The sequence below is a fragment of the Lycorma delicatula genome, chromosome 2 (genome assembly GCF_047948215.1).
Source record: "Lycorma delicatula isolate Av1 chromosome 2, ASM4794821v1, whole genome shotgun sequence".
NCBI lineage: Eukaryota > Metazoa > Arthropoda > Insecta > Hemiptera > Fulgoridae > Lycorma > Lycorma delicatula.
The window spans coordinates 16,247,503-16,275,151 of NC_134456.1; the positions used below are offsets into that span (position 1 = coordinate 16,247,503).

Sequence of the window (27,649 nt, forward strand, 5' to 3'; positions counted from 1 at the left end):
ATAATATTGAAATTATTTTTTTAATAAATACTAATTCTAAACAAAGTAAAATTATTTATTTATATAAAAACATTTCTTTAAATTAAATTTTTTGTAGTCCATATTTCTTGTGTTTGTAAATCCTAGCTAATTACAAAATATAAACTTATTCAGCCGCTACACAAGAACAGAAATAAAGAACACTTACCTACTTTTCTCTTTCCATCAAAGTGCTTACAGCCTAAGCCCACCTTCAGTAATATTTTTACAAAACTTTTTTTTCTCTTTTCACATTTACATTTTTGATAAGTTAACATTTTTATTTAAAAATCTTAACTTATATAAATGCGAAGAGAAAAACAAAAATTTTAAAAACATTACTGAAGATAGGTTTAGGCCTGAAAGCACTTTGACAAAAAGAGAAAAGTATGGTAAGAGTGTTCTTTATTTCTGTAATTGTGGAGCGGTTGAACAAGTTTTATTTTGTAATTAGATATATATATACACATATATATATATTAGAAATATATTTTTTTTGTTTAAAACTTATTAATTACTGCTTAACAGAGATTTATCACTTTTGGGTTAAATAATAAATTTGAAATGAAAATTTTATAACAAACCTCTAGCTCTTTAATCAGATTTTAAAAATTAGAGGAAATTATTTTTATAAAATCTTTAAAACTTTTTATGATATAACCTTCTCCCTCAGATTCAGTGAATTACATATTGCCTTTTGTTTATTAACTAAAACGAGTGCGGGCAGGCTTTTATTGTGCACAGTGCGTAGTATTATAACTATAAAACTAGCACGTTGAATACTGCATTATATTGTTAGTAAAAAGGGAACGGCAGAACTACAAAGGCACTACATTATCTGTCTAACTGCACCTGGACAAAAAGCAGTATTCTGGTCTAACATTATCTGGACATCACTTGTCCATCAGATTACAAGTCATGAAGTCATCATAAACAAGTTTTTTTTACACTAAATATAGCATTAAATAACTTTTGAATTATCAGAGTATTTTTGGAATAACGAGGAAAATAGTTGACAATTTTACCATTTTTAAGATTAAGCGCTTCAATCTTTTAGTAAAATTAAATATTAAATATTATTTTTAACATTTTACAGTTAGATAACAATTATTTATAGTTACCGTGTTGAATATTTTTTAACTATTTGACTAATTCTTAATTGCAAATTAAATGTAAAAAAATATTTTCTCTTAAATTTTTTCTAGGGCTTCATCTCCATCTTGATACTTTTGTATCCCAGTAAATTATAGGATGTTACATTTCCAACAAAATTTATTAAAATTTTTCTTTTGGTACATATTAGGGAGACTAAGAAAATAGATTAATAGAAACAGTCACTGGAAGAAAAAATTTCATTAAAATATAGAAAAGTTGAATTGTACAAAAAAAAATTAAATGGCAATGGTCCTTCAATATTTTACAGCGATCAATTCCTGAAAAAGTACTATTTCTTACCATGAACTTCTTCAGTAATGCAATTTTTCAATAATATAGATTTTCTGTCTTTTGCAACCACATTATAACAGGGTTCTACTTTATTCACAATTAATTATAGTCAAAAAGACTTTATTCAGTACAATAAATTATCTAACAGTACTGTACCCTATAATCTAATAGCATAAAATATAATTATTTTAATCAATTTTTATTTTAAGTGTATTTATAAAGACTGGTGTTAGGAAAATTACCATGTAGTTTCATAGACGTCTGCACATACAGATTTCTTGAGTATATGTGCAAAGGGAGAATTGTGGAACCGGTTTGAAAATGTTTTGATCCATGTGAACAGTGTATCCCACATGTCCAAAAAATTGTCAGGATTGAATAACATTGTAAAGTCTTTACACAGAAAGAAATTCAAACAATTTCCCAAGCTGTTTGCAGTTTCGTGGGTAAAACTGTATGTAAGAACATGAAACATTCACGTCATGAGATATTAGAATCTAATAATTATACAGAACCAGGAATATTTAATCAGATAATCTGGTTCTTGGAGATAATAAGAATAATAAGGCTGTGAATGAATGAAAAAGCAAAAATTGAACTTAATACCGGTTCGTTGATGAACACATTCTTTATTGAAACGAAATTGATGAAGACCGTCAAAAAGTGATGGGAAGTAAAGCCCATTTATGGAAGTTATTTGTAGCTATATTCATATGGATCAGTGGATTACCCAATAGTACTAATTAGATAATTTAAAGTATGTTTTAACTCCCTTAGTACATACAAAGTCTAAACTCATCAAAGAACTGAAAGATTTCATCCTGCAGGCTCACGGTTTTGGGTAATTAACATACCAGATCAAAACACAAGAACTTCTGAAAAAATTGATATGGAGCTAAAATTGATATGGTCCTCGATTCTAATTAAAAATGTGCTTGGGCTCTCAAATTACCACGCCTAGTGTTCACTATTTTACGAACTTAGAAAGCTTGACCTTCCAAAACAGCGACCACCCAAGAGCTGAGTGATCTAGATAAAGAATAACTGTCTAGATTTACGCAGAAAAGTTTTGAGCCACAAAAAAACTAAAACCAAATTTTATATTAGTGGTGTGAAAACAAACAAAATTATTGATACTAGTCAAAAAACTCACAGCAGAGCCAAGAAAATCTACCATATTCATCCAAAATATAGTACAATATACTTACACTACCTCAGCATTTATACAACTTCAATTTAAAGAAATGAAAATCTTTGAATAAATACATCAAAATAATGGAACTAAGAGCTACACTACTAGATAAATCAAGGTCAACATAAGTTGATATTGCTGAAAAGCCGAATGTTAGGTCCCTGAAAATCTTATTTCCCATTTTGGTGATACTCCCTGAGAACTTAGTCCCAAGAACTCTCAGCCAATCCCTGTGTTTTTTATGTTTTTATGGCGATACCTTAAACCTTACAAATCAAAATTTTTCCACAAGACCTCAAAAACTAAGGATGAATCGCCAGAGATAATCCACCATGGAATTTAAAGTGTTTGATGTCCTTTAAAGAGTTTTGGACAGAAAATTTTGTGCAGAATATGCTAAAGCACATAGGCGTAGAAGGAGAAGCTTGCTGCATACAATCAGATAATCAGTGAGAAAATCTACCAGATTTATGCTTTTAAAATACATATATTACATGGATATAATGTCTTTGAATGAAGAACCAAATGGTCATTCATGATGTGATCTGTATAATGTAACAATCAGAATAAGATATTTCTTTATCAGAAAATAAAAATCACTGTATGTCCAAAGTGCAGATTACATGCAAATAGAAATTATATAATTTATAATAGAAAATATTTATTTGTTGATCAGATTATTTGTTGTATAAAATTTAGATACAGAAAGGTAAAAAAAAAGTTTACAAACTATGTTACATAGAATTCATTTTCCTGGAAAAAATTGAATTTGAAGCATTCAACTTAGATAAGCACAGTAGTAATTTCTAGTTATTTTGTTGAAGAAATTAAAGGGAATTTCACCTTATTGACATGAGAAACAACATCATATCAACAGTAAATAATAAGAATCATCCAAAAAGTTCTGTGAAAATAACAATTAAGATGGTTTAGGCAGGCGCATAGGATAAATCAAATAATGCAAAATTAAAAAATTCTTATTTAAAAGAATAAGTAAATTAATAAAATTATTAGAGAATATTTATTATCTTACTTTATAAAAGGTTTAAATTCAGTTATTATTTCAGCTTTTATTCCCTCCTAACCTAGAGTCTGGAATTTTCAATGATACCAAGCAGCTATTACTAACTTAATTATAGTGATATGTATCATCTAATCTAATAGCAAATTATAAAAAATGGGGGTCATTATATTTTTCTAATTCATGGAAATTAACAAATACATTATTATCTATATGTCAAGAGTGTGATACCGAGGGGGGGAGGGGGAGGGGGGATCTCTGAGTGCAGTCTATTATTTTTATTTGTAGTTTTGCCACTGTGTTTTTCATGATGGCCATTATTTTGGTTGATTTTATATTTATATAATTATTTTGGAATTTTATTGTTTATTTTAGGAGGTCTGCACTTAATTTTCTTTATGAAAAGTTTTTTTTTAAAATCACATAATGTATAAGGGAAGCAACAGAGGGAGAATTCCTATCAGCTTCCAGGTTTCATATAAATGAATAGATATTTATATTTTTATTTAATTTTTTAATTTATTGTTATTCTCTAAAAATCAGACAACTAAATACAACTGCTGATTAACATCAACATATGGAAAAATGCTTTTTAACTTTTCATTAAAATTTGAACACAATGTTTTTGTCATAAGTTCAGTAAATAAAATTAGGTAAAAAGCTATAAAACAAGTTTATTAAAATAAAAATTAAACTGCGCTTTAAAATTTTTGAATTAAAGATTATTTTTTAAATATATGTGCAAGCGAGGGCAACATTAAAATCAATCGGTATTGTTTTGGCTTTGATTTAAATAAACTTACACTAAAATACAATAAATATTTCCATTAATCATTTTAAAAAATGTTGAAATTTTACAACACTAAATCATTTAAAAATAAAAAATGAAAGATAATGTTTTTAAAAATCTAATAATATTTATTTCTAATTAAATTTATGTAACTAATATTTTTGTAGATCATATTCTTAGTTAAAAAAAAATTGCTGTTAATATACAAAATGCAGTTTTGTACACACAGATAAAACAATTACAACTTATGCTCATCGAGTAATTTATTTATTTGACACAAATATACATGAGAATCCAAGATTTAACATAACGTCTACAAATTCTTCCTTTCTATGTGCCTCCTATCTGAAATGAAACATCATTAAAAAAGAGTGCAAAAAGGTTAATTTAACAAACTATTGTATAACATATTAAAAAAATTACACTTACTCTATATATTCATAGACAAGCATTAACTCAGTGAATGCCTTTATGTGATTGATATGCCGCAACTACATGACATAAAATTCCAAATAAAATTCGTATGGAATTTTATTTCATACTCATTTTTTTGCATTAGACATGAACAGACATTTGTAATCAAATAGCTCTCTTTATGGTACATTTAAGTATGGTGTCAAAGCAGCTTTTCTAATTTATAGAACATAATTTGTATCAGTTCTACAACGTACGTTTTTATAAGATTTGTTTCAGCTTTGGCAGAGAATTGCATACAGAGTCTGTATTGGCAGTCATGTATAGGCAACATTACTCCAGTCATATTTGTGTTAGTTGCCATGCATAACCTAACTTAAAAGAATGCTAAAATCATTGTCCCATGACTTGTGGTGTAACTTAACAGCCAAAAACTAACCTGCTGTTAAAATCTGGAGATAAATTTGTGAGTTTAAGAAGCAAATTTTGTGAAGGGGAAATCTGAAAACTGTCGTTTGTTTCAAGATAGTAAGGCAAATTCATAATGAAGAATGTATTATTTTTAAAAAAACACATTTAATAAAGAAAACAAAAAAGTTACATTGCATTAGCTTACTACAAGTTTAGAATACTTATCACCATCGGTTTGTTAGTTGATAACATGATATTTCGCTGATGATAATAAAATGAATCTATGTTTTGCGTTTTTTCAGAAAAAGTGATTTATCTCTGAAAAAAAATTTGATCTCTTAAAACCTGTTTTCTTTCACAAATTCTATAAGTTTTGAGTTTTAGTAGCTCAAGTATCTAAGTTTCCAAGTGCTATTTACGTTAGATAAATTACTTCTGGCAAAATTTATAACACGATTCTTATTATTACTTTGTATTAATGTAAACAATCTAGTACAGAATATAGAGGTAAAAAATATCTTACCATAATTTTAATGTGCAAATACTTTTGCAGGATCCTGCATCCTCAGTCACAATTGAAAAACCTAAAATATACTAATACCAATAGTTGACTTTCGCGGAATCCTGCATCACTGCCATTTCAGTAATAGCAGTGGAGTTTTGTTACAAGTTCTAAAGAAGGAATGATATAAACTATATCTAATAATTACATCATTATTATTCAACTTGAAAGACTTCCACATTATGATTAGAACAAATTTTTCTTATTTCCTTTTGACACTCTTTGCAATTCAAGCTCTCAATATACCAGATATCAACTATCCTTATTACAATAATTGAAAATAATCCCATTTTTATAAATAAAAACTGACAACAAAAGCCAATATTGTGTTGAAAGATAGACTTGGCAAGGGTATCATGGGCTATATTACACCACCACCACCTACCGCTATAAATATACAAAATAAAATTAAAATATATAAATTTTGTGTATGAGGTTAACTTAACCAATGCTCGCTTTGCTCACTATCCTTGATTAGCAAGCGAAGGTTAGGTTTGGTTCGATTATATATACTTTTAGGATTTATTTAGGGTTTTATCTCGCATATTATTATGTTTCACATATATTTTGTATATTTATAGTCATGGTCGTACAACCCATGAGACTACTTGCTAAATCTACCATTTGATGTTAACACTTTATTTAAGAATAAGTGGCAAAAAAAAAAATTAAATACTGAACTGTATAGGCGAATCTAAAACTTTGTTATTATGGTTCCTACAGCAGTGTAATGTGCATACAACTGTTATATCAGCCATCTTCAACTAATTATAATAAACAAATTTTATCACGATAAAAATAGTTAAAAGTAACATAAAATAATTAAAGTTTTTCCCTTTATTTTTGTTGTAATTTGAGTTCTAATTACTAAAGTTTAGTCAATAAGTAAGAGTAGTAGTAACCAATTTAATAGAAAACTATGGCTTTTAACGATTTTAAAGTTTGTGATTTATGGAAACTAATGATTTAGCTACTAACATATTATTTCACATCCTTTTACTTTCCTATTATGTAAAAAAAAAAATTAAACTAAAAACAACCATGCTGTGCTGTACAACCACTTACCTTCCAACATAAAAATTTACGAGTATGCAGTTCAATTCCACATTGTTTTCTGCCTATGTAAAATAATAAAAAAACAAAACTATTAAATTAAAAAATATAAACATTACACAAGCCTGTGATGATGGTTGTTTTTTGGTTTTTGATAATTAACTTACATATTTTTTTTTAGCGTTGAATCTGAAAATAAACAAAATTGCAAAGATGTGATACAGTAAAATAGATATACACTTTTTTTTTAATAAACTAATATAATATATACACTTTTTTGGCTAATACCACGGCATTCTTACAAATAAACAATTGAGTGGTATCCTCAGGTAGGGGGTCATTGACCCTTAATTTCTATTGAAAATTGCCACAAAATAAGCCTAATTTCCATTATACAGCATTTTTAAATTAATTTATTTTTATCTATTTAATTAATTTTTATGAGGTATGTCATGCCTTTGGTAACCACTCCCATTCTTCACCTTGTAAAATACAATAATTTTATTTCATGTATCGAAGTTTCTTTGGAGGGCTTGCAATCTGGTGCTTTGCGGTTTTCCTTCTATGTTCTCTATAGGGTTCATCTTGGTGTAACATCCAGCAATATTCTTCCATCATCGTAGTAGTTCATTTTCCTTGATATCTTCTTTCCATTTCTTTCACGTCCTGATGAAATCTCTTACCTGTCTTTTCACTAACGGCACCCAGATTTTCAGGAAAATAGTCCACATGTAAATTTAGGAAGTGAACCTTCAAGCTCGTGGAATAGCCTAAATTTTTGAACTTCTGCAGCATGTTCACGATGAATGATTTGAAATTTGGGTCCTTCTTATCACCCAGAAACTTGGTTACTACGTCTTTAAAAGGCTAACTGGGCTTTTCTTTTTCTGCAAATTCCACTTGTTTCTGAAAGTTACCATTTTTGAGAAGTTTTCTAATGCAAGGACCAGTAAAAACACCCTCTTTTAAATTTGGTGCTTCATAAGACTGGAATTTTTAAAACATTTACCTTCTTTTGGTTAAGACTTTGACACATGCTTCATCAAGCCTAACTTGATATGCAAAGGTGGAAGGAGAACTTAACTTGGATCTACAAAAGCTTTTCGAAGCACATTTTTGGTTCCGCATTCTAATGAAGTTTTTTTTTGCCCAATCTTTCCTTATCTGATGGTTTTCTCTGTCTCTGCTACCACCATTCACACAAAAAAAGGAAACTTTGTATACTCCTTGCTGTATTAGGAGCAGCGATATAATTTTGAGATTACCGCACGAAATACACTTACGATTGTCATATTTAATTTTATAGAGAAAAAATTCCAAATTATTGTAACCCTCTTTTCACAGGACAGAATTTCCAACAGGTACTACCAACTGCTACAAGGTTCTTCTCTTTAAGCCTCATACCAAACAATTCTGAATTTTCTTTGGTCAGATGTTAAGTCTCAAACCAAATCTCTTAGTTCAGATTGCGAATAAAGCTCTGGTGCAGTTACCTCCAACTTCGTACTCCTCTTTGATGTTATCTTCATTTAAATCATTTGTGGAACCGTCTGTTTCAGGTAAATTTTCTGGGGGAATTGGCACTGGTACGTCTGAACCATGAGGAACCGGGTATAAAGCAGATGGCATATTTGGATTCATGATTCTTCAAATTGAAATTGTGAAAATCAGTCAAACAAAAGTAACAATACTTTTGTTTGACCACCACTGGAACTCTTCTTGTTTACCCTTTGACCATTGTCTAAGTCTTTCAACACATGTGTAGTATACATAATGTGTTGTGCCCAAATTTTGTCTTTATCTCCAATTTTCACTCTGAAATACACGAGGTACACTTGTCGAAAGAAAGTTGTTATATTTCTTTTTTGCCTTTCCACCATTAATTCACCACAAATGTAACATAAAGAATCTGTAGAATTTTTGCAGCGTCTTAAAGCCATTTTGAAAACGGAAAGCTTGCTTTATGGCCTGAAAATTCATTTTCCATTGACAAAAACATGTTTGATCAGAGGATGGAAAAAATTTTATATATGCATGCTGACGGTTGAAACAGCACTGATAGTAGTTGCACGGTGCATGAATGGTGCAGATAGCTGTTAATATGTTAATCTTGTTAAGTCTTGTCACAAGCTGTTGGCCAAGCTTTCCCATCTTGTCATCTTCAACCCAAACTCCCCCCTGCTCATCCTCTTCAGGCCACTTAACTACTTAGCTATAAGAATGCATAGTATAAGCCAAAAAGGTGAATATATTATATTCGTTTATTAAAAGAGAAAATGATTTGTCTTTGTTATATAACATTTTTCAATTTTTTACAAATTTTGAATTTGCGAAAAATCCTGACGTGATGGAAAAAATTAAGGTTATTTTCAGATTCAGCACTAAAAAATACATAGGAATCGATTATCAAAAGTTAAAAAACATTCCACAACCCAAATTTTGCAGGCTTGTGTTATTAAAGAAAATATAAAAATTACATAATAACAAAATGTAAAAGAAATGTACTTACAAAGAACGGACATAGTCTCTGTAAGAAAACTTGTTTAATATGTTAGGATTTCAAGAAACATTTAAATTTTTAACTTTATGTGACATTAATTGAACTCTAGCACCTGCAGTTGATCCGATTAAAGAATCAGATTTTAGAAAAATGTGATTATTCTACCGCTGACAATGTGGAATAATACAGTAAACCTTTCATAATTTAAAAATAAATCTATAGATCACGGTCTTGCTTGTACAAATAGGTGTAAATAATGTACCATTCTTTGCCTTGTTTGGTAACAGCTTCTTTGTAGAGCAAAAATAAAGTTCAACAGAACTGTAACCTTTTATGTTCACAGATCACAATGTTTGTAAACATTGTAAAACCTTGTACTAGTACAATATCAAAGGTACAGGTAATACCAAAAGGCATATTAGGGTTCAGAAATGTGGTTGATGATTTGAAAAGACAGAAAATATTAAATGAAAGAAATTGCTAAAATCACAGAATGGAGATTCAGCTATACAGATGGGGATCTATCTAACAAGCCAAACTTTTAAGTATGATGACTCATTATCTAATAAAATATAATTAATTGTAAGTTCACTAATTATAAAGCAAACTTTACTTACACTTTAGGTTTACTAGCAGGCACTGCATTTTGAGTCACAGCAGCAGGCTTTTTCTTACCAGCTCCCATCTTACGAAATTTCTTCACATAAGCCTCAATACGGCATTGTATTTTCATCGGATTAATCTCACCAGACTTGTTATGACAAATCTGTTAAAAACAGTTTTCACATTGTAATAAGTAATAAAATAATAATAGTTTTTAAAAGATCTGAGAAATCTTTTCTCAAGTTGACAGCGCTAATGAACCGGTCATGTTACATACTTATTCTAACTCCAACATACATGTGTAATCCATGTTAGTATGTCTATCATTAAACGACAAACTAAGTTGAATTTGTTCTAAAAAATAAATAAATTGTTAATGAGCATTAATATTATCTAAGAATATAAATGACAGTATTAAAAAAATGGAAGCTTGAGTGGCACAAGGGTCCATGAGAGCTATAGTATATACCGATTCGCAGTTCATATAAATGGTGCTCATCTACCATTACAAGACACAAAAAGATGAACATACTTAAGGTGGATGTTCACATCAATCCGGGATTTTTGTTATACTAGAGCATAAATGGAGATTCCTGTGCACTCTATTGGTTGTACACTTGATACAAGTGTTGGCTACTAATGCACGGTGTACTGGCACGAATTATTGTTAAACAACGACAACAGTCAGTCATAAAGAACATGGCGTCCAATGTAGTGAATGGATATCTGGAACAGCGAATTGTAATAAAATTTCTCGTGAATGAAGGCACATAAAGCCCACTGAGATTTATTCCCGACTTCTTATTCCTTCCATGATTTGACTCTTAGTCACAGTAAAAAATTTGAGAGGTGCAAACATTTTAAAGAAGGCCATACATCAGCGAGTGATGATCCCGGTCGAGGCAGTTCAGAGTCTACTGTAGTCATTCCCATGAACATTCATCAAGCGGAAGAACTAATCCTTAATAATCGATGAATAACTTGTCAGCAATCGCAGAAGCAATAAATGTATCTGTCACAACTGTAAATAATATCATTAAGGACAATCTGAAGTCGCTCTAAAAAAAAAAGTGGCCTGGTGTGATTACTAAGATATTCTGTTTCTGCAGAACAATGCCCGAACACACACAGCCTACCGCACACAATATGCGTGCTACAAGATCTTGGCTGGGTGTTACTGCCACACACCCCTTACAGTCTGGACCTTGCTCCCAGTGATTTTCACCTATTTGGGTACTTGAAATTGTTCTGGGAGGCCAGTATTTCAACAGCAACGATGAAGTGAAGCAGTCAGTCCAGTCTTGGTTTTGACATAACGACAAATCTGTCTATACTATGGGTATCCAAGCGCTAGTGAAACGCTGGGATTAATATATAAATGTAGCAGGAGATTACAATGAGAAATAAAAGTATTTCTTACTATCACAAGTGTGTCCTACATTTATTAAAAATTAACAGTCCTAGATTGACCTGAACGCTCCTCGTAAATAAAGAAAATATTTTAAGGAGGTGGTAGGATTAGGTTTTGAAATAGGAGCTAGTTTTCCACAATGATCTGAAGAATTATACTTGTCAAGATATTGTTTCAGAAATGTTACCAGCATAACAACAATCTATGCTGATCAAGAAGTACTCATATGATACAATGTAATGTCTATAGTTCTCTGTTAGGCACCAGGAAAATGATACCAGACACCAATGAATGTTGTCACTGAACTTCTGAAGCTACTACTCGCATTAATAAACAAAATGAGAAAGTGATGTCACATATACAAAAAAAAAAAATACATTTTGAATAAAAGCTGCATGTATATATATACCACATCTTTAGAGTAAATCATAGTATTAAGAAGTCATCTTTACATTTCTCCATCTGAAAATTAAACATTAATACATGATAATCAGCCAATACTACATTATTTATTCGTATGTGGAAATGCAATATAAAAATTACAAATAAATTAGGTTTATATCCATTACAGCAAACCAACTAATAAACAACAAACATTCTATTTCTGATATTAACACAAATACAAATGAAATTTCAATTTGATAAACCATCAGTATTTAAGGCAGATTGTCTTAAAGAACTGCAACGGATAGCAATATACTTGTGTAAATAAGAGCCAATTTTCATTGTTTTAGTATTTTTGTAATGCAATTATAAAATTATTTCAATCAAGAAAAATTAAGGTAACACATGTTTCAATATTCAGTACTAGGTGGTTTATTTAACAAATTTAAATATATATATATATATATATATATATATATATATGTAAAGGGTATACATTCATTGCTGACACTAAAGTGGTCTGAGAAGTGATCACATTAGTCAGTCCATGATGAAAGTCTCTTTGAAGGGACTGTTACAGCCCCTTCTATATATATATAAATATATACATTACATATACACATATAACTATATTTGTTTAAAATAATCAAAAACACATTTGACAACCCAAGTACAGAATTACAAAGTAAATAAAATGACACTTACCATATATTTTTTTTCTTTAATCCAATAGCACTTTCATGGGATCCTGCATCATCAATTGTATATAAATAAAATTACATAACAAATTTTTTTAAAATTACGATCATATATACAAAATATTAAGTCAATTACAAATTAAAATATATACCGTGTAACCTGGCCAGCCAATGTTACCAGTGTAAAATTCTTAATTGACGTTAATTATATTTATCATATGTACTTATTTTATTTAATTAAGATCATATTTTGTATATATGATAGTAATTTTAATCTTTTAATTTTTATTCTAAAAACAATTTGTAATGTTTAAATTTATATACAACTGATGATGTGGGATCCTGCAAAAGTGCTATTGGAATAAAGAAAAAAAAAGTTAAGTGTTTCCTTTCCTTTTCATTTCATTTCCTTTGTAATTCTGTACTTGGGGTGGTCAAGTTGATTATCGACTAAAAACACACGATTATAAATAATAATAAAATTAAAATATTTACTTACTTCTTGTTTTTATAATATTTAACATTAGTGCTTTTGTGATGCACACTGCTTGATCAGATGTACAAATTCGAAGAGGATGTTGTCTCTTTTTGATTAGGTTGTATAAGGGTAATGGAAGGAAATTTTTATTACATACTGCTATCTTAGACTAGTTACAGCGAGACTGTTATAGTTTCTGACTATGATCAATAGAAATTATTCTGATTGATTGAACTGTGAATTTGACTACGATTAATAAACATTTCCCTCCTTTACCAGTTTGCAAACTAATTAAAAGAAAACAAGTCTCTTTAAATTTATTTTTATTTTTACGTCTGAGGAAGCGGTGTTCATCAAGAAAGCACAAATGTTAAATATTACAAACACAAGCGGTAAGTGAATACTTTTATATTATTAGTATTACTGATAATAATTATTATATACTGCTATGATGCAGTATATATGATGGTTAACTACAAATTCATTAATACATACATACACTCAAAACTGAATATGGATGCTTACGAACAAACAACAATAAAAATATGTTGGTAAAATAACCTACTACATCTAATAGCATAACTAATTTTTAGGGAGCAAGAAAGTTTGCAATATACATCTTATGTCAAATTGCTGAATAGACAGATTTATGAAATTTTATGCAAAACCAGAGTTGTATCTAATCGTTTTAAAATGTAAAATTTAAAACACAGAATTTATCTTGAAAAGTATGCTCAGTATGTAAAGGGTATACATTCATTGCTGACATTAAAGTGGTCTGAGAAGTGATCACATTAGTCAGTCCATTATGAAAGTTTATTCGAAGGGACTGTTACACAGCCTTGTGATCCTCCCAGTACTTTTTTATACATTCTGATTTCCACGCCCTTTCTGGTGTTGAGATTTCTTCTTATGAGTGTGAAGCGAGTGTTTTTGTTCTTGATTTTCTTGTTTAATTTTATTTTATCTGTGGTGTCTTCTGGTGTAAAGTCAATTTCCTTCAAATTCTCTCTTATTTCTCTGATCCAGCTGCATTCTGATTTGGGGGTTTTCAAGCCAAGATTGTACTGTACCAGCTGCTTCAGAAGTCTCAATCTTGCATCTTCATGATATGTCCAAAAAATCCTAATTTCCTCTTACACATAGTATCAGTGATTGGTTCTAACTCTTTGTACAAAACTTTGTTGGGCACAATCCACCATTGCCCATCTTTCTGGTACTTTTTGTTCGTGAAGGTTCTTCCAATTCTTTTGATTTTCAAGAGTCTCAGAGTCTTTGATTGTTCATTCAGGTAGAAGAGTGTTTTTCCTGCATAAGTAGCTTCTGGTTTTATAACTCTGTGGTAGTGTAACATTTTTACATTTATCAAGAGGCATTTTTTATTGTATGTGTACCAGGTTAATTTTTGTGCTTCAGCTAGTTTGTTTGTTCTTATTTGGATTGAAATTTTTTCGTTTAGTTTGTTAGTTAATATTTCTCGAGGTATATAAATTGGGTTACTATTTTGATTTACCGTTTAAGTTTACTTCTTCTAATTGTGTTGGTTTTTGGGGCTAGTTTCTGTCTTTTCGAGTGATATTTTGCGGCGAATTTTATTTGCAATGTTTTGAAGTTCTAATATCTGTGATTTAGCTTTGTTGATGTAGATTACCTTACCAGCAGTGAGGATCGTTGGTGAAACCGAGTTTGTTTTGATTTTTTGGCCTATTTTTACTTTTGGGGGCACTTTTTGAGTCATTCCTCATTACCATTTGTAGAGCGCAGTTGAATAACAGCAGTGTCAGCCCATCGCCTTGGCACATTCCTCTTTTGATCTAAAATGGTTCTGAGAGTTTACCTCTGAATTTCACTTTTGGTTTACTGTTCGTAAGAATAATTATATTTATTAATTTGGGATGTAGTCCGAATCATCTTAGATTTTTAGTAGGATTCTCTGTGGATCCCAATTATCTGTTAATTGGAAAAGCCAGGCTCCGAATGGGTGATTTGGGAAACTTTTATTGCATATTTGGAGAAAGAAAGGATTGCTGAAGGGGTGTGATGTTCTCTTGGACTTTCCTTCTTCGTGTTTAAGTTTGGCTTTATTGCTATTTTGTTGCTCGGTTAAAGATTTTTTTTTTGTTTCTTGTTGGTTATGTTATGTTACATTACTTATAATTATTATTGTTATGTTTTGATTTTTTTGTGATGCATTTTATGATTCATTGTGTGTTAAACTCATTTTTACCTTTCGGGTAGGTAAAGTTGAGTTCCTTTGTTCTTGGAAAGTCATTGTCTTATTGAGACTTGGCAAGATGTGTTTTGCTTGGAGTTTATGTTATTAGTACACCAATGGAATTGGCATCAGTGGCATCCTGCCTGAGGCTTGACTGAAAGATGTCATTGCTGAGGTACTGAAGATGACCTATGGTAAAGCCCATAAGGGCTAGGTATGGAGGGGATGGCATGGCAACTAAAACCGTTACATGGAGGGCGTCTTGCTCTATGGGACAAGTGGTTGCAATCACACACTTTCTTGAAGTCTACAAACATTACCACCATGTCTCTGCTTCTTTTTCTGTTGTAATCCATTATTAGCTTGAGACTCGTCTCAATAATTGAGAATAATTTTTGAAAGAATTTTATATGTTGTGTGTAGGAGTGAGATTCCCCTGTAGTTGTTAGGATCTGCTTTGTTCACTTCTTTGTGTAGCGGTGGATAAGGGATGTCATCCAATGTTCTGGTAGATCTTCTTTGATCCAGATTTTGACAAGATGTTAATGAAAGGCGATTTTTTCTGGACTTAATGCACATATGACATATCTCTTGCCGCTTTGTAATTTTTCATCTCACCCAGTGCTTGGTAGATTTGTGAGGGGGTTGATGTTTTTCGGTGGTGCTGTTGTCACATCCGAAAAATATCAACCACATGAGGGGGTTGATGTTTAGGAGTTCTGTTGCTACATTTAGTGAGAATTTCTGAATTATCTTTAGAATTTAGTGAGAAAATTAATGTAAATACAACCAATAAAAAGTAAATAAAAACTTAAAAGATTTTTTTTTTTTTTTACTGAAGCAAAACGGACAAAAACTAAGACAGAAAATCGTATTACTCTTTCTGTACCTAACAAACATTATTCCTAATATAGCAACATGAAAAAATAAAATACATGGAATGTATCATGGTAACAGAATAACAAACCTCAATTACAGTAATTGTTTGAAATTCCCTACTTTCCTTCGTTATCTATACAGGACTCTGCCTGACGTAAAATATTTCTGGTGGCCTTCCATATCGTCTCAAAATCATTTTCTATAAATTCAATAGCATTTTGTATTTTATAAGTAACTCTGCTCTAGTATTAAATTTTTGTTGATTACTATCGTTATCATATAGCCCCAAACGAAGTAATCGAGTGGTGTTAAGTTGGCAACATGGTGGAGCAATTAATTGCCCATACCGCATCCACTTCAGTTTAAGATATTAGCAATCAAGTAACTTCTAGATGCTACAGAAAAATTAGGCATTGCACAATTGTGTTGGAAAATCATTTCTCATCTAGTTTGTAAAGGTATATCCTCAAAAAGAGCCGGCAAATTATTTTTTGAGAAATGAATGTATGCATCTCCCGTAAGGTTTTCATTGAAAACAAATGGTCCCAGAATTTTGTTATAATAATGCTACACGACAAAACATTAATGTAAAATCAGAGTTGGAAATGAATTTCCACAGTACCATGTGAATTGACTTCACTCCTTAAATGATTATTTTTACAAATAAAGACTCTGTTTCTTGTAAAAGTGGCTTCATCAGTAAATAAAATTGAATTTACCTTATCAGTGTTGTCTAGAACAGTGTTTCTCAACACAACTGATACTATGGACCAATAAAAATTTTAAGGTTGTATTGCAGACCACACAAAATTTACATACAAAATTAGTAATTCACAGACTAATTACTTAAAAAGTTCAAGAGTACTCTAACCTTGCAGTTGTACAGTAAGCAGTGTTCAGCTTTTTTCTCAGTTGTGTGCATTATTATTGCAATTAAAAAAATGAGTAGTAATGCATTTAAAGGTTGTAAAATTATGTAATAAATATAAAGAAGTTCACGAAATACAAAAATTTTTCTGCGGACCATGAATGGTCCATGAACAACCGGTTGAGAAAGTGACCTGTAAGCCAATGTCCAAGGCTCCAGGTGTTGATGGGATCAGTGAACGTGCATTCCAGAATGTTCCATCCGCTCTTACAGCAACAATATCCACAATATTCACATTAATTTTGTACGTTGGATATTTTCCGAATTGCTGGAAAACTGCAAAGGTGGTATGCCTACCCAAACCTGGGAAAAGTCTGCTCTTTCCCCAGAATTACAGGCCGATTTCCATATTACCAGTGTTGTCAAAGCTATTCAAAAGGTATTTCTGGAGAGACTTAGGCGACATTTGGGAAAAAAGTATGGCATTTTGGTTCAGGGAGGGCCACTCGACAACCGTCCGTACAACTGATTAAAATAATAGACAGTCTTGTTGGGGGCCTAAATAGAAAAGCGGTAACTGCAACCGTTTTTCTAGATGTGGCTAAAACCTTTGAAAAAGTTTGGCATAGTGGCTTGCTATATAAACTCACGCATACGATAATTCCCTGTCACTATATCAGATTGATATGGTCTTATTTACTAGACCAACAATTTGTTGTACGTGTACGGATAACAATCTCCTCCACCAGAGACATAGCCACTGGAGTCTTGTTCTTGTACATGACCTACATCAATGATATGCCACTGTCGGAAGGAGTCAAAACAGTTCTATACACAGACAACAAGGCATATTATTATGAATCCAGAAGTGTAGATTAAGCGATCAAGAGACTCCAAAGGTAATTGGATCTAGTAGAGCTGTGGCTTGATATGTGGAGAATCAAGGTCAATGGTGAAAAATCGGTGGCAGTGATGTTCACATACAAGACACGTCCTCCAGCCAGGGAGCTGGAAATCTCAGGAGAGAAAATTCCCTTTGGGAAAACAGTTTGGGAGTAGTCCTGGATAAACGGCTTACCTTAGGAGAACATGTTAAATATGTGACCCAAAGGGCAAAGGCCGTCAGGGCCTCACTATACCCAGTACTGAACAGTGCCAGCCTATATCCACTGGCGACATTTGCATTTTTACATTATGATATTGATAACACTATACTTCCTTTATCTATATGATAATTTATGACATGTACAATAAAATTTTTAAAAATATTTCAAGATATACATTTCAATTTAACTTTTTTACATAATTAATTAGTTTGCCAGTGTAAATTATTTTCTGTAATTATCTTCTTTTTTTTTAAAGAAAAGGAATGTTTATTAGGTACAGAAAGAATAACATGATTTTCTGTCGATTTTGCTTCAATAAAAATTCAATTTTTAAAAGGTTTTATTTACAAGTTTTGTTACTAAATCTTCCGCATTTATTGGACTTTAACAAAGTTAATTTACTACAAACATAAAAAAAAATTGTTTTTCAATTGTGTTTTATGTTAGATAACACAAAAACTACTGGGGTTACAAATATGGGACCTTTATAATCCTAACGAGCTCAAATTATAAGAAACCACTAACCTTACTCCTTGATTTGGGTCCTAAAAATTACAGTAGGGCTTCAAGAGCTGAAAAAAATCTGGGTGAAATCTTTTGCTAGCCATTACTTGAAAACAAGCTATTCTAGACCTATGCTTATATGAACTTTTTTCATTATTTTTACCAGTAGAACATGTCCTGAAAGTGTCTCAGTTTCTTTATGAGAAAACCTGTATAAAGGGTGGCATAGAATAAGTACGAAGAACTCAATGTACAAGTGCATCAAACCAGCCGAATGGATGAAAGAAAAACTTCTTATTTCTGTTTTTTGTTTGTTTGGGCAAAAAACTGTTTTGGTCCACAAGAAGTGCTCATAAGTAATCAATAGTTTGTGTATTTATGAATTTGCTAAGCCATACATATAACAGTATTTATAAGTATACTCTATATAGTAGGAAAAGATAAAAGCGCATTGGTTTCTTATTACCTTCTTTGTTGAAATAAATTTATGGTAAATATCAGCATGACAAGCCTACAAAGATGTAGATAATACTCAGCCCAACAATTGATTCCTTTACTTTATACACCACAGGGACTGGATAGTGAAACATAATTATTCTCAAAAAGCAACTAACTTTGCCTCTACACTTCTGATTTATGTATTGCAGCCATACAAAAGACTGGGAGAAATATTATACAGAAATAAATCAACAGAGTGGTGACTATACTACAATACAATGCTCACATCTTTGAATTTAAAAAATTAAAATTGAAAATAAACTTTCAAAAAAATGTACCTTGGGTACAGCTCTTCTTAATATTTCTTTATAATCTTCTTTTGTAATATGCTTCTTGGCATAATGAGGCTTTAATACCAGTTTAACTTCTTCAACAACACGTTCTTGTCGGTTTAACTTTTTCAAAAACTGCACACAAACAAGAAATCAATTAAAACAAGTGCAAATATCACTAAATCCTTTATAAATAGCTTGTATGAAAATCTTTTCAACTATTATCTAATAATATATTTGGTATAATAAAAAATCTGATGTGGCACCACATAACTTCCTTGTAGATCTATTAAATTATATACATATACAACATATTTGTTGCACTTCATTTAAACTTATTTCATTTGCAAGTGAGATATGATCCTCCAATTCTTAAATAAAAGTGGATGGTTACACAATTGCTAAAATATTAGTTTTTATTAACATCAAATATTTATAAAATTATTAATTCAACAATCTTACCTGAAATATTAGGTTAGAGTAAAACTCCTTCGATTACTATATAAATAAATTATTTACCAAATAATCTAATAATAAAAACTGATTATTCTATGCTGTAAAGTCAAAATTAATATTTGTAACCAGTATACAGGAGTTCACTAAACGGCATAGTTTAATTATTATTAACTTTTATTTATACAACACACCAGAAATCGTGTGCATATTATGCACAAGTGAAGAAAAAGTTCAACAATCACTTTAAATTGAATACAATTCAAAAATGTATTTTATTTTTCTGTCAAATAATAAAATGATGTTTAAAAAATAAATATACAATTTTTTTAAGAATTTGCTAAAAAAATCCAAAAATAATACGATCCGCAATTAATATTAAATTATCAGATGTTTCAGCAAATATTACATATACACATCTGTAATGCCTATTAAATTTCATTTACACATTTTTAAATAAAATTTTATTTCGCCATTTTTTTTTTTTATTATAATTTAATTACTTACTGTAATTTTTTTTACAATCACAGGTTAATAATTATTAAATCAATATATTTAAATTAAAAAAAAGACAAGTAAAAAAGTTAAAAAAAAAACAAAAGGAGATGATGTCTGATTTGAACCGATCTGCTCTGCTGCCTTCCCTTTAAGATCCAAATATTTTATTAATTAAAATTTTTATTTTATATTCAATTGTAGTAAAAAAGGGAGGTGTATAACTACATGTTACAACAGCGCTAACTCCAAAATTTCAACATCCTATGGCAATCGTTTTTGAGTTATGCAACATACATATGCACATACATACAGACATCACACGCTGTAACCAGTCAAAATGAATATCTCTGTTGAAATATGAAAACTGAAATGTTTCGCATCACAACACTTCCATTATTGTACAAGTAATTAAAAAATAATGGAAATAAAAGAAATGAAATTTCACTGCTTATTAGAGAAATATTTTTAGATAAGTTAAGCATACAGATTGTGTACATAATATTACTATGTGTTCTTTAATCATTTTTATCAGTTACTCTTAGCAGAATCTGAATTTAAAGCCGGTTATTAATACATTAGTTAATCTTTACATAACAAATTGAAATGAAAATATAACAATTTTTCAGATTTAATTTCAATTAAGACTAATCAATTAAGCAGATAAATGTTTTATTATAATTTTGCTCCAACATTTTTACAGTTAGGGCTATATATTAAGAAATAGAATATATATTTTCAGGCACATTTTCTTTTTTTTTATATATTTTCTAATAGTTCAAACAGTTAAGACACTGGTGAACCAGAATTACAATACAAAAAAAAGAGAAACAAGAAGACTTGTTGATGTCAGCTTCCCCTTTCCCTTTATCAAATTATCAGCTCACACAACACATTCTTACCTACCAATTAACTCCTCTTACAAACTTTCTCTACTTTTGTTATTTTTTTCAGGTCTTCATCACACAATTTAATCATATTTTTCTGGGACATTTTCTTGAAAATATTACATTTATATATTTTAATTTAATATTTTCATTTGCCGATTTCTTTGTAAATCTCCAAACCATCCACAAAACTTCCCTGTAGTATTCTACATCCTAGAGATCCTCCTCTCATCACAGCAAGTTCATCTCTTCATAATATTTTTTCTAAGTTTTTCAAACATTTCAATTCACGCATCTGTACTTTATTATATTTTCTTCTTGTAGAGTCTGAAATATATGTTAATTCAGAGGCATAATAAATAACTTTAATGTTGAGTACACATTTCACTGGCTCTTACTTATGCTATATTTAAATTTTATATGTGGATAAAATCTCTTGCCATATGTAATTTATTACTAATTTTCTGACCTATCTTCCAATTCTTGGATTTTCTAACAACTAAAATTTTTGTAACAATTTCCACTAGTTTTTGTATTTGCAGGCTGTCTCTTCTACATTTTTATTTCTCTATGCTTATCTGCATCCCCTACTTTCCGATTTCTTCCACCCAAGCATTAAGATGATTTTAGACTGCGACTGTGTTCTAAAATTTAGAGCAGATGTTGATAATCAAGAGGGTAAAGAAGATTTGGAACTGTTTTTAAAGAAAACTCAAAAGAATAAATAGTTAAATTTATTCATGACTTTCTATTAATTTTTAAAATAACTACAGACTAAAATTTTAGTGAATTATTAATGGAGATAAATCTGCAGCGTAACAGTAGTTCAATAACAACTGAATGATCAATGTATGTAAAACATCTAGATATTTTTTGTAGCTTTACAAAAGGGGCCTGCAAACAACCGTACCACTTGTTTAGTTAGGTATGTGTAGCTTTTTACATTCCCAAATTGTCGGCCAGGATGTGTTACTAATTAGAAGACAACAATGGAACAGTGCCAAACCAGTTCTTTTCAACACTTCAGTAAGCTCCCTTGATAAATTCTTCTGGTCGCTGTTCTGTTGTCGGGTTCAGACATACGCCCAGTGATCTACTGGTATAACAAATTACAAAGATGTCTAGGACCCTGATGATTCAGCCACGCACAAAATCAGTTAATTCAAAAGAAATAAATATTTTTACAAAATTAATGATTAATTTGACATGTCGATTCAAAATAACCCTATTAATGAGTTTAATCATCAATTTAACAAAAATAAACACTACATTCATATTTTCTAATCGAAAACAATCTAGATTTAATATCGTCACTTGTCAAGGGATTTACATTTTAGATATGCCTATTAAGATAATTATAAGGAGACAGATCCAGTGTTTTTCGTAATTACAGAACGGGCCAGATTAAGTAAAATACTATTATAATGAAGGCTTTATCATTTAAAATTCTTGAAAATTAACATGTTCTACATTTATAGTGATTTAACAAAAAAGAATTCAATAATCCAGACTTCCCCAACTATTATTGCCCAATACGTATAGTTGCAAACTTCAACAGACCCAAATATAAGGAATACAAATGTTTGTTCTCTTATAAATACTAACAGGAAGTCAAACTTACATATGACTTATATAAGTTTCTCCTGTTAAAGTTTTAATTCTTAAAGTTAGTTTGTTAATTGGCATATGAGTAGATATTACCACTCCATACAAACTTTAATGTTATTTTGTAAATAATGCTATTACTTGTTCTGATTTAAAATATTACTCTATATGTCTCCTGTCTTTAAGTTATGTATATATGTTGAACAAAATTCTAACCTTGCAAAAAAAAAAAAAATTAATACAGCAGGAGACTAAAAAAAATCTGAGATGGTAAGTGCTTACGGATTTTCAATGATAAAATTTACAATGCAGCTAAATAGAATGACAATAAATAATTGGCAAATATTGATAACTGGGTAATTCATATATAAAAGAAGATAGTAAGAAGAGTACTAAACTACTAATAAATAGATGTAAACAATAAACAACTGTAATGAATTCTGACTTCTATATCCACTAATCATTTATTGTTATTAAAAAAAACTTCATATTCCAAATTATATAATTTAAAAAGCTTTTGTTTTAAAGCAAAATTTATTTCTCAGAATTTAAAAAATTAATATCAAAATACAAAAAAGGAAAGAAAGGTGGTACACACATATGGGGGATTATAAAATGTTACCTTATCCTTCACCTGCATCTCAACAGCTGAACTGGGAAGCTCATCCAAAATTTTCAATTGATCTTCATCCAGTTTAACACCAACCTCCTTTCTACCAGTACCTTATTGTATGGATAGATTTTGTAAATAAATAAATACTGCTATTATGTTGTACACTGAAAATAAGCTATGTACTATTCTGGAAAACAGCACACAAATTATTATAAACAATGTCCAAATTTTTGGATGAATGTCCTAGTTAGATTTTTTTGTTAGGAAAACGAATCATATTAGCAAATTTACATCAACATATACTAGCATAATATAAAAGCTCAGTGTGAATCTAGAAATATGCATGTTAAAATCTACTAGTTTGTCACTGATTACATACATTTCTAATTGAAACTGTCAAACCAAACTTAAGTTTGTCGATAAAGCACAACAAGCAAGCAAATGCAGAATAATAACTAATATTAGTTATTTAATGCAAGTGCTAGTGCTAGTACTGCAGTTCAATCTGTAGTGTACATTTTGAATTTTAGAAAAACATGTGAAATTAATCTATCTGATTAAGAAATTAGAGTTGGTGCATGTAAAAAAAAAAAATAAATAAAAATAATAGTAATATTTTTATGATCAGTGGCATAAAAAAAAACTCAGTGTAATATTAGATAATACTAACCTTTCCCTTTTCCTTTTGCACCTCGTTTCTTGTTAGCTTTCCCACTGTGGTGTTTACCATGCCTAGCAGGTAATTTCATGGGTGATGATGAAAAAAGCAAATCAAATTTATTTTGCGTCGAAGGCGCCACAGCAGTTGTCTTCGGCTGTGATGGTTTTGAAGCAGAGGAAAGTGGAGGCTGCTGTTTTGATGGTCGAGGTGGCGTCATAGGTGGAGGATCAAAAAGGTCATCTCCCTCTCTAGAACCTGGTGAATAAGGTGAACCCGCATCTAAATCTAAAACATCATCTACTTGATCACCAGTAGCACAATTTTGTTGCGTTCTAATTGATTTACTTGAATTTAATGTCATAGACGGTGTATAAACCGGTACAAGGTTAGCCGGTTTCTTAATTACACCTAACTGTTTTGAAGGAGTTTGATTTATTTTGTTTATCTGCTGCTGTACCATATTTCCAACAGTTAAAATTAATTTGTCTGGTGATTTATGTACAGGAACATCTATTTTGTTCGCCGTACTTAGTAATTTTTGAAACGGTTTTAATAAAGAATCATCAGCGCTTTTAGTCGGCTCAACACCAACTGATGCTGGTGACTGATGTTTTGGAGATACTTCTACACCACTTTGATCCAATTTAGGAGTCGACAGTACCTTTAATGGTTCTGGAGTTTTCTTTAATTCATCAGAATCAACCGGCGGTGTTAACGTTCTATGTTCCAATATCCTTGTTCCATGACCATCATCCATTATTTCACCTTGTAAATTTGAAGAACTTTCTACAGATTTATCTTCTCTAGAACTATTAACCTGAAGACCAGAATCGCTAGGTGGCTGAGGACTAGGCGATCTAGATTTTGTTGGATCAAACGGGTCATAAGGTGTAGTAGGTGGTGAAGCAGGTGTATTAAGATCAGGAGGAGGTTCAGGTGGTGTATTTGGACCTTTATGCATTACTTCATCCATGTCAGTTTCAGTCGCTTCATCGCGACGTAATTCTTCATCGCATTCCATTAAAGGATTAGCTAAAACACGTAACTGTGGTTTATTTGATACAATAGAAAACCTTACATGAGGTTCAGGAGGTGTTTTTGGTCCAGTACTAGTCATCATAAAACTGTGGGTTGATGGTGATTCTGAATGTGAAACCGATGTGTTTTGTTGATGATCTGTATCTAATGACAAACAACTAGAACTCATACCTTCACCTAACCTTTCTAACTGTTTTTCCATTTCTTTTTGCTGTTTGTCGTTTTCTTCTCCACTTTCGCTTAATATAATAACTTCTTTTGGTGAAGGTGTTTGTTCTCTGAAAGGAGACATGTCTAAATCTATAATAGCAACTGGTTTTGCATTTTTCATAGCCTCATTTAATTTAGTTAATCTAGTACTTTTGTTGACCAAACCTTTTTGAGCAGATTTGTTTCTTACTAGGACATTTTCTTTAGAACTTTTATCTTTTTTTCTTTTACCAGAAACAGGATCAACATCATCTCGTTTCCTTTTAGAACTTTCTCTTAATACAGGAGTTGTTGCTGGGACAATTTCAGCAGTACCTCTATTTGATTTAAAATTCACACTAACTAGTATGTTATCACCAGAAGTAAACACTTCTTTGGATGGTGCTGGAGACTGTCCTCGTCTCCTTTTCCTTTTGTCATCCTTTTTTTTTTTGTAGTTTTTTTCTTATCCTTTTTTCTCACAGCATCTTTATTAGTAACTATAACGGTTAAATTTTTTCTAGTATTTTTATGACCTACATCAACAAGCGATTCATGCCCTTCACGTCCTCGTGACCATGACCTTGATAATGAACGAGATAAAGAACGTGTTCTACCGGTTCGAGGGTAAGCCGATCTAGATCGTGACATTGAAGACCCTGACCAGGATGGACTCCATGACTAACTGTAAGACCTTGATTGCCTACGACTAGGTCTTAATGGTGAATGACTTTTAGTTCTTCTTCTAGTCCTGCTGACAGTTCTGTTCCTTTTTTTTGCTTTAGTAGCCGTTTTGTCTTTGGATTTCGACCTACGTCTATCTTTGGATCTTGATCGTCTATTTCTTGATCTACTTCTTCTAATTCTATCACGAGACCTACTTCTCCCTCTTTCTCTAGAACGAGATCTAAATCTACCTCTTGATCTACTTCTTCGTATCCTTCCTCTAGATCTGCTTCTAGATCTCCAAGAACGACTCTTACTTCTATTTCTTACTCTAAGGGGAGATCTATTTCTATAGCGAGGTGGGGTCAATGAACGTGATTTGGAAGGTGATAAATCACGTCCAAATTCATCTTTCCGTGGTCGTTTTGGCTTTTCACTTATTAACCTTCGAACATCCTAACGTTCAAGTTCTTTTCTCTTTTCTTTACTTTTCTTTTCCTTTTTGGCAGGCTCCTGTTTTTTATCATCTTTCTCTTTTTCCTTTCCATCCCTGTAATTCCTTTCCTTTGTACTTTTTGATGGCTTTTTCCAAGCAATATTTTCATCAGCTTCTCCAGTCTTCACAGTCTTTTCTTTAATTTTAGAATCTTTACTTTTATTTGTACTGTTTCCAACTGCACTTTTATCTTTTAATGAATCCTTTTTCTCTTTCTTCTTTTTTTGCTTTTTATCTGCTACTACTGCTACTTCTTTATTAACTTGGGTTGTAGCAGTAACTGCATGAGGAACAGTAGCCTCTTCTTTATCAACATCCTTTTCGTGTTTTCCTTTAGATTTTTTATCTTTTTTTGACGACTGTTTGGGTTTGTCTTCAATAATTTCGCCTTCTTCAAATTCTAACATGTCCAACTGACACTTTCCATTGGTATCTTCTGTTTCACTCATGCAAGCAGTTTTCCTAGTCTTTTTTTTCTTTTTTCTTTTTGAAGATGAATATTCTTCATTCTGAATACCTTGTTCTTCATTTTGATTACCATGAGGTAACTCGTCAAAATTTACATCTTTTGATTCTGATATGGTTTCTGTCTCAAGTCCTTCCAACCCCGGAAGAGTAGATATTGGCTGATTATCAGAATTATTTAATGAACCGGCTGATACGGCAGATGTTGCACCACCAACAAGGCTATTATCATCCGAATCAAACATATCGATATCTTTTTGGCTATCATTCAATTCATTTTCTTTATCGTTATCAGATAGGTTTTCTAAATTATCAGAGTTATCTTGTCCATCATACACACTCATCTCCTCATCTGTTATATCAACGAGTCCATCAGGTTTTTCACCAGCATCAGGCATTTTATCAATTCCCTCTTCAAGTTCTTCAGGATTTTCCATATGTATACTTATACTTGGTTCTTCATTTTCATCATTAGCTAAATTATCTTGAAGATTTCCTTCAGATCCGATAGCAAGATCAAGAACATCTTGTGTACTACATTCATCTTCACCATCGATATCTTTATTTCCATTGGATCTTACAACATTTTTAAATTTCATTTGTTCTAACTTATCGACTGAAACAGAACTTTTAAAATCAACAGAATTATCATTAACATTTTCATTATTTTTCTTATTCTTAACATTTCCAGTATCATTTTCTTTTTCTTCATTGATATCAATATCAACATCTTTTTCATTATTATCATTATTTTCAGA

General features: G+C 30.9%; 1 pseudogene; it reads right to left on the reverse strand.

The window, feature by feature from the left end:
* Window positions 1–696: 696 nt before the first annotated feature.
* On the reverse strand, window positions 697–27,490 carry LOC142320503 (uncharacterized; annotated as a pseudogene).
* Window positions 27,491–27,649: the final 159 nt, after the last annotated feature.